Source organism: Labrus bergylta, chromosome 8 (assembly GCF_963930695.1).
Source record: "Labrus bergylta chromosome 8, fLabBer1.1, whole genome shotgun sequence".
In the NCBI taxonomy this organism is placed as follows: Eukaryota; Metazoa; Chordata; class Actinopteri; order Labriformes; family Labridae; genus Labrus; species Labrus bergylta.
Window position 1 is genome coordinate 32,417,970 of NC_089202.1, and position 9,074 is coordinate 32,427,043.

The following is a 9,074-nucleotide window of genomic DNA, read 5'->3' on the forward strand; positions in this document are numbered from 1 at the left end:
CTGACCATCAGTGGAGTCCAGACTGAAGATGCAGCAGTTTACTACTGTCAGAGTTATCACTATATCAACAGTCAGAATGTGTTCACACAGTGAAAAAGCGTCGTACAAAAACCTCCCTCAGTCAGACTGAACAGAAACTGAACTGACTGCTGCAGCTGGAAGTTTCTGCAGAGACTGATACACTTCACTGAGAACACACACACACACACACACACACACACACACACACACACACACACACACACACACACACACACTCTCTGTCATAGTAATATCAAAGTTGGTCCAAATGTATCCCTACATACCCCTTAAAAAATCTAAACATGATCTAAAACTCTTAAAACATGTCATCAAGTGTCTAACATGACCTGAAACAACAGAAAGACAAAATAAATCATTAAACTATGTTCCTTGCTATTTTAATTCTTTTAGATTTGAGCACAGCATTCGACACAGTAGATCATGCCGTTTTAATTGAACGACTCGAGTCCTGGATTGGTGTCAAGGGCACTGCACTTAGTTTGCTTTTATTCCTATCTTTTAGATAAAACCTTCACTCATCCTCCACCTGTGGTGTCCCGCTAGGTTCATTTTTAGGTCCTCTTTTATTTTCCATTCATATGCTCCCACTTGGCAAAATTATTCATGGCCATAACCTTTCTTTTCAGTGCTTTGCGGACGACACACAGATATACGTTCAGCTGAGGCCTGGTGACCAAGAAAGCCTAGTTGCTGTTTTTAACTGTCTCAGGGATATTAAATGTTGGATGGCCCAAAGTTTTTTTTTTACAATCAGATGAGTCAAATTCAGAAATCATAGTCTTCAATTATCCACACCCAAACATCAGCCAGATCGAAAGTTCCCTAGATCCCCTCTCTGCTAACATCACACCCTCTGCAAGAAATTTAGGAGTGAATTTTTGATTCAGACCTCACCTTCGAACAACACATCAAGAAGGTCATCCAGTCCTGTTTCATCCACATCAGAACCATTTCAAAAATCAAATCAATTCTCCCACCTGATGACCTGGAAAAAGTTATTCCCTCACTAATCTTTTCTCGTCCGGACTATTGCAGCTCCCTTCTCTCTGGAACAACTCGTGAATCACTCTCCCTTTCCAACTGGAACGCAGCAGCTAGGCTTCTTACTGGTTTTAAAAGATGACATCACATAACTCCTGTCCTCGCTTCCCTTCACTGGCTACCTGTCTCTTTTAGAACTGATTTTAAGATTTTACTTCTCACTTTTAAAGCTCGTCTTGGTCTTGCCCCAATTACATTGGCGAAATGTTAACCCACTACAAACCATCTCGTGACCTCAGATCCTCAGGCGGCGCCCTTCTGATCGTTCCAAAGTCGAGGCTCAAATCTAAAGGAGACTGAGCCTTTTGCGATCAGGACCCCTCGACTTTGAAACGACCTGCCTGACGAGATAAGGCGAGCAGATTTGGTGACATCTTTTAAATCACTTCTTAAAACTCACTTTTATAGAATTGCTTTTATAGGATTTTACCTTTTAAAGATTTTTTAACCATTTATTTTCTTTTTCATTCTGTTAGTGCCTGTGATGTGATGTGATCTCCCACTTCATTATTTTTATATTGTTTCCATCTTGCTGACTTTAAAAAAAAAAAAATCCTTCATTGTATTGTTTTATAGCTTTAACTTTCTCTTGATACCTTTCTGTTGTATTTGTCTTATTCCTGTTATTTGCATTGATTGAGGGCAATATAACTCTCTTTAGAAGTGAAAAACAAACTTTTAGCACATCCTTACAAGAAAGTATTTTTGCAGGATGTCTAAACAGCAGGTGGAGGACTTATCTCAAATCAACGATGAGTACAGTGAATGAGAAGTGAAGTAGAATCAGTCATTTGTCTTTGTGGTCATGAACAAATTAATAAAATAGATATTGGAACTATAATAAAACCTCACGATGACCTTGTATGCTGATGATGCTCCACAGTTGGTTTCTAATGAAGTAAAAACTTCTCATATTCAAATTTGTTTTCAGTACATTGTGATATTATCAACTCAAAATCAGCCATTTTCTCAGAACATTTCCATAGAGAGCCACTTTGCATCAGCAGCACCATGCTCCAGTGCTCTGGGAGACTTTATAGTCCTGACAGTTGAGCACTGGATGACTGACAGCTGTCCTTCGTCACAACAGAAATCCTCGTCCTCATCATCAAAAACATGACTTTGATGTGCGTCCTCATCTGGACTCTCCTCCTCTGCTGCTGCTTCACAGGTAAAGTCCAGAGAATCAAACTCCTCTCCTCTATGAACATCCGTCCCTCTGAAATGAAGCCCACTAAACCCTGATGCTGCTTTCTGTTTTTGTCTCTGTATCCTCAGAGTCCAGAGGACAGGTCACAGTGACTCAGCCTGCAGCAGTGACCTCTGCTCTGGGAGCCTCCGTCTCCATCTCATGTAGAACCAGTCAGAATGTTTATGTCTATAACAGTAACCACTACTTAGCCTGGTACCAACAGAAAGATGGAGGAACTCCTAAACTCCTCATTTACTTTGCTAGCACTCGAGCATCAGGGATTCCAGATCGTTTTTCAGGCAGTGGATCAAACTCTGCCTTCACTCTGACCATCAGTGGAGTCCAGACTGAAGATGCAGCAGTTTACTACTGTCAGAGTTATCACTACATCAACAGTCAGGCTGTGTTCACACAGTGAAAAAGCGTCGTACAAAAACCTCCCTCAGTCAGACTGAACAGAAACTGAACTGACTGCTGCAGCTGGAAGTTTCTGCAGAGACTGACACACTTCACTGAAGCAGCTCAGACATGATAAAGACCTTAAAAATCAATCAGCCCTCATATTTGTTTTGGATTATAAACCTCATTGTAAACGCACTTAAACAATACACACTCTTTACAAGCAGAGAATTATGGGTAATAAGATTTTTTTTTAAATCTAACATTTATATATTGGTGATAAAGTTGACAAAAAAACAAACCTACAAATATTTGCACATAGAAATAACAGCAAAAACAAAAACCAATAACCAAACTAACAAGAAAACAGAAACAAGTCAAAACAGTGAAACATTAGAAAAGACACAACACAACAATCACACGGGCCATAGATTGAAATGAGATATGGTGACTTCTGAACTTTTCTATGTTGATGGAGGGTAATAGAAAGCTATGAGATTTTTAGATCTGGTGTGAGTTGCAGTTCATTCATCAAGGTCAGAAGTCAGGTGGGAAGTAAAGAGAAAACAATCTAAGAATAAATCTAAAATATATATATGTATGAAGAAAAATGATAAAACAATCAAATTAAAGGTATAGTGTTAATGTGACCATCATAGAAACAAAGAGGAAAATATATATATCCATACATACATGCACATAGGTATACACACATACATATACATTCATACACACTCATGCAACATTTGAGAAGAACTGAAAAGAGGGGTCTCACAGGGACATCGGGGGGTCAGGCAAGAGGCCCCCTCCACCCGACCCACGGCCCCCAACAGCAGCTGACAGCCCCAGCAGGATACAGACTGGACGGGTTAGATTAGATTTTTTCACTTGATTGAGAAGGTTGTAGATTGTTGTTGGTTGTATTAATTTTTAAATTGTTGATATCAGAGGAACTGGTCCCTCCCAACCCGTATTTCTGGATGAATGTACTGAATGATATAAATTGGTTGTTTTAAGGAGATGGAGGTGAGTGATTTCCTTTTGTTGCCATGATGGAAAGTGGATGGGGGTGTTGTGTAGCTGGAGGTCTGGATTGTGCCATACTGGGGTGTATGTACATGGTGCTGGTGATGACTTGGTGATATTATGGGTTTTCCACCAGGCTGCCAGAGGTGAGGAGATGGTGATGGTTTTGTGGTACACTGTAAAACCCGATAAGTTAATTGAACTCAAAAAAATAGTTGAAACTGATTACATCGAAAATCTTAAGTTCTAACAACTCAATCTTTTAAGTTATAATAAACATAATTACATAAAGTACTATTAACTTAGCGTAATCAAGTGACACTTACTTCATTTTGTATGTTAATGTTACACTAATTATTAAGTATTATTTACATGTTTTTTTTATTCTGAAAGAACAAATACAAATTAAGTACTGCAAACTCAAATACTTTGTGAAGCGTTACCATGAATTATTTATGATGATTATATGGATGAAAGATGGCTGTCCATGCTGGGGGAGGCTGAGATTTAACGCTCCACAAACATTTGTGAATTAGAACTGTTTTGAATGAATTTTTTTTTTTTTGAATGAACTTTGGGCATTTTGTACAAAAACAAGCTCGTCAAAATATATTTTTCTCAGTCAGGAAAAGAAGAAAATGTCGACACGACAAAGTCAGAAAGAAAGACAGAAGCAGGCAGAACTCTGTGCAATCAATCCACAGGAGAAAACTCCACCTGTTGCAGGTATGGAAGGCATCTCAGGTCTTTCTGAGATTTTAAAAGAAATCAGGGAATTCCGTGTGGAAACTGCTGGGAACTTTGGAGCATTAAAGAAGGAAATAAATGAATTAAGAGAACACACCTGACAACTAAAAGTGAGAATGGACGCAGCCGAATTAAGAATCGCGGAAAACGAGGATCGTGAAATTGCCGTGACACAAGTGCTCATCCACAGTCTGCGCCTGCAGAAAAAGTTGGAAGTAAAATGTGAGGGAACTGAAGGCCGTGCTCGGAGAAAAAATCTAAGAATTAATTCAGTGCCTGAGAAATGCGAGGGAAATAACATGATTGCATTTGTGGAAACCATAATACAGGAGAAACTGGATATTAACGAGGCCATTAAGCTAGAGAGGGCACACCGAGCCAGACCATATACCGGACATAACCAACGTCCTAGGTCAATAATAGTCCGTTTTCAAAACTTTAACGATAGGCAAAGGGTGCTTCAAGCTGCCTGGGCAAAGAAGGATATTTGGATGAATGACCACAGGATTTGTTTTGATGAAGACTTCACTGCTCAGGTGTTCGAGGAACGAGCAAAATACAAACAAGTGAGAAAACAACTTCAGGAAAGAAAGATCAAGTCTCGTATACTCTTTCCAGCCAGACTGAAAGTATTTGACAGGGACGGGAAATTCAAGGTGTTTGACAATCCTGCAGTCGCGGCAGAGGGTTTACGTGAGTTCGGCATCAACATGGAGCTTCCAGCTGGGGAGCTGGACTTGGAGTCAACACTACAGGCAGCAGGCTGGGAGACAGCTTGCTCCAAGAGCAAGAGAAAACCAGCGAGTGAGCTGATGCGTGGTATAAAGATGATACTGGACTCTATGGATCGGCATGCAGGAGAAAAAGATTAAAAAGGTATGCGCAGATCATAAAAGCAGCGACAAATGTGTTTCCTTTTGGGTACATACATCTTTCTAAAACGAACAAATGACTGAAACAATAGGAAGCCAAGTCCTTTCCAGATCTGAAAGTATAAAATGTATGATTTTGAATCGGATGTCGACCCAGAGAGTCATGTGTTTAATCACATTAATGACACGTGTAAATATTATACTGATAATGATTTCAAAGACAATGTTGAATTAGACAATAGATTTTCGTTAATACATTTCAATTGTAGAAGTCTTTATGCGAGCTTCACCAAGATCAATGGATATCTGAGTTCACTTCAAGGTAAATTTAAGTTGATAGCCTTATCTGAGAAGTGGTTAAATCAAGAGAAAGGTGTTGATTTTCATATTGAGGGTTATGAGTTACATTATATGAACAGAAGCAATAAGAGGGGAGGGGGTGTGGCCCTGTTTGTAGACAGTGACCTGAAATGCAAACCAGTTAAATCCATGATGACAGCAATTGATGATTTAATGGAGTGTATAACTGTGGAAATTTAAATGGAAAAGAACAGAAATATTGTAAGTTGTGTGTACAGAACACCAACTTCAAATATAGACATTCTAGATAAACTGGAAGAATTAATGGACATGTTAAATGAAAGAATAACATGTATTATTTGTGGGGATTTTAATATAGATCTCCTAATTACATCTAAACACAAAGCCACATCAGATTTCCTTGATGCATTATACAGCAGAGGGCTATACCCACTGATTACCAAGCCCAGTTGGATAACATCTTCAGGTGCAACATTAATTGATAATATTTTTATAAATGTTGTGCAAAATAATGCCAGAAGTGGCCTATTAATTAATGACATAAGTGACCATTTACCAGTGTTTTCAATAAATGACTGTCAAATAAAGAGCAAGAAGAATGAAGTTCGTAACAGATATGCAAGGGTAAGAACTGATGAAGCAATACATAGACTTCAAAATGATCTTTTCAAAGAACAGTGGGAAGGTGTTTATGTAGAAGAGATAAATGATTCCTATAATTCCTTTTTGAATGGATACTTGTCCCTTTACAATAAACATTGTCCCATCATTCAATATAAACAAAAAGTTTGTTATATTAAAAAGCCATGGATTACAAAGGGCTTGCAAAATGCATGCAAAAAGAAAAACAAATTTTACAGGGACTTTATTAAATTCCAAACAAAGGATGCAGAAAGGCAATATAAGGTTTACAAAAATAAGTTGACTTTTATAATTAGACAAGCCAAAAAAGATTATTATAATAAAGTGTTACAGGAAAACAAAAATGACATCAAAAGTACATGGAAAATTATGAACAAGGTAATAGGAAATAATCCTGTGTCCACAAGTACACCGAGCTATTTTAAGAACGACAATAATGAGATGTTTGAGAACATGAATGAAGTGGTTAATGAATTTAATTCTTTTTTTGTAAATGTTGGACCTAATCTCGCAAAGTCTATTAAAAAACAAAATGATTGTCAAACGGCAGGTGGCTGGAATAGAGATGGTCAAATATTGCAGTCTATGTTTCTTGAAGAAATGAATGAGAGTGAGATAAGATCTATTGTGGCAAAATCTAAAAATAAGACATCAACTGACAGTGACGGGATTGATATGATTATTGTGAAAATGACAATTGATTGTATAATTCAACCTCTTAGCCATATTTTCAATCTTTCTTTTCGTACAGGTATTTTTCCAGATAGAATGAAAATAGCGAAGGTAATTCCACTTTTTAAAACAGGATACAAACACAGCTTTACTAATTACAGACCAGTGTCCGTATTATCACAATTTTCAAAGGTACTTGAGAAATTGTTTGCAGAAAAATTAGATAATTTTATTGAAAAAAATAATTTGTTAAGTGAGAGTCAGTTTGGATTCCGGAAGAACCGGTCTACAGCTTTAGCATTAATGAAAATAACAGAAGAAATGTCTACAGCAATAGACAGTAAAAAATATACAATTGGTGTATTCATTGATCTGAAAAAAGCGTTTGATACAATAGATCACAAAATATTAATTTCTAAATTATATATGTATGGTGTGAGAGGAGTTGTTCTGAACTGGTTAAGTAGCTATTTAATTAACAGACAGCAATATGTACTATTTTCTGGTAGTACATCTGAGTATTTGAATATTGAATGTGGAGTCCCACAAGGCTCGGTTTTGGGGCCTAAACTCTTTAATTTGTACATTAATAATAATAATAATAATACATTTTATTTAAAGGCGCCTTTCAAAACTCTCAAGGTCACCTTACAAAGCAGAGATAAAAAAACAACAAGGTAACAACACAACGATAAAATTAACATTAAAAAACACAAATGTACAGGATGTAAAGGAGTTATGAGAACGGGTGGAGAATGATCAGACTGAATATGCCAGTTTAAAAAGATGTGTTTTGAGATGAGATTTGAAAATGGAGAGAGTGTTGATATTACGGATTTGTGGTGGGAGGGAGTTCCAGAGGTGGGGGGCAGAGCGGCTGAAGGCCCTGGACCCCAAGGTGGACAGGCGGGCGGGTGGTGCAGTGAGTTGAATGGAAGAAGAAGACCTGAGAGTGTGAGTAGGTATGTTGATGTGCAGGAGTTCAGAGATGTAAAGCGGAGCGAGGTTGTGGATGGCCTTGAAGGTGAGAAGCAGAATTTTTAAGGTGATGCGATGTTTAACCGGGAGCCAATGAAGCTGCTGTAGGACAGGGGTGATGTGATTGACAGAGGGCGTTCTGGTGATGATGCGAGCGGCAGAATTCTGGACCAGTTGAAGTTTGTGGATGGACTTGAGAGGGAGACCAAAGAGAAGGGAGTTGCAGTAGTCAATGCGGGATGTAACCAGGGTGTTGACGAGGATGGCAGTACTGCTGAGAGTGAGGGACGGGCGGAGGCGATTAATGTTACGATGATGGAAATAAGCAGACCGGGTGACATTATTGATGTGAGCTTGGAATGATAGTGTGCTGTCAAGGATGACACCCAGACTCTTAACCTGAGGGGAAGGGGAAACTGAGGAGTGGTCAATAGCCAGAGAAAAACTGTCAAGTTTGGAGATTGTTGATTTGGTGCCGATGAGGAGAAGCTCGGTTTTGTCACTGTTTAATTTGAGGAAGTTGAAGGTGAACCAGGATTTAATTTCTTGCAGGCAATCAGTCAGGGAAGTGGGCGGGAGGGAGGAGATGGGTTTGGTGGATAGATAGAGCTGGGTGTCATCCGCATAGCAATGGAACTGGATGTTATACTTACGGAAGATATGGCCAAGAGGAAGGAGATAGATGATGAACAGAAGGGGGCCCAGGACAGAACCCTGAGGAACACCGGTGGTGACTGGAAATGGTTGGGATTTGAAGGTTCCGAGTTGAGTGAACTGAGCACGACCAGAGAGATAGGATGAAAACCAGTGCAAGGGTGTGTCAGTGATTCCAATGGAGGCAAGTCTGTCAAGGAGTGTGTGATGGGAGATGGTGTTGAAGGCTGCACTTAGATCAAGGAGGATGAGGATGGTTAGAAGTCCGGAATCAGCTGCCATGAGGAGGTCGTTGGTGATTTTTACCAATGCTGTCTCTGTGCTATGGAGGGGGCGGAAACCAGACTGGAACTGTTCATAGAGGTTATTGTCAGACAAATGAGTGTGAACCTGAGATGCAACTGTTTTTTCAAGAATTTTGGATAGGAAGGGTAGATTAGAGATAGGACGGAAGTTATTGAAGTCATTTGGGTCTGCAGCAGGTTTCT

General features: G+C 39.0%; 1 long non-coding RNA gene across 1 annotated transcript; it reads left to right on the forward strand.

Moving 5' to 3' along the window:
- Window positions 1-1,503: 1,503 nt before the first annotated feature.
- Window positions 1,504-3,695, forward strand: LOC136179760 (uncharacterized). Its single transcript, XR_010666727.1, has 2 exons — window positions 1,504-2,254; window positions 2,362-3,695. It is a non-coding gene; the product is annotated as an uncharacterized lncRNA (long non-coding RNA).
- Window positions 3,696-9,074: the final 5,379 nt, after the last annotated feature.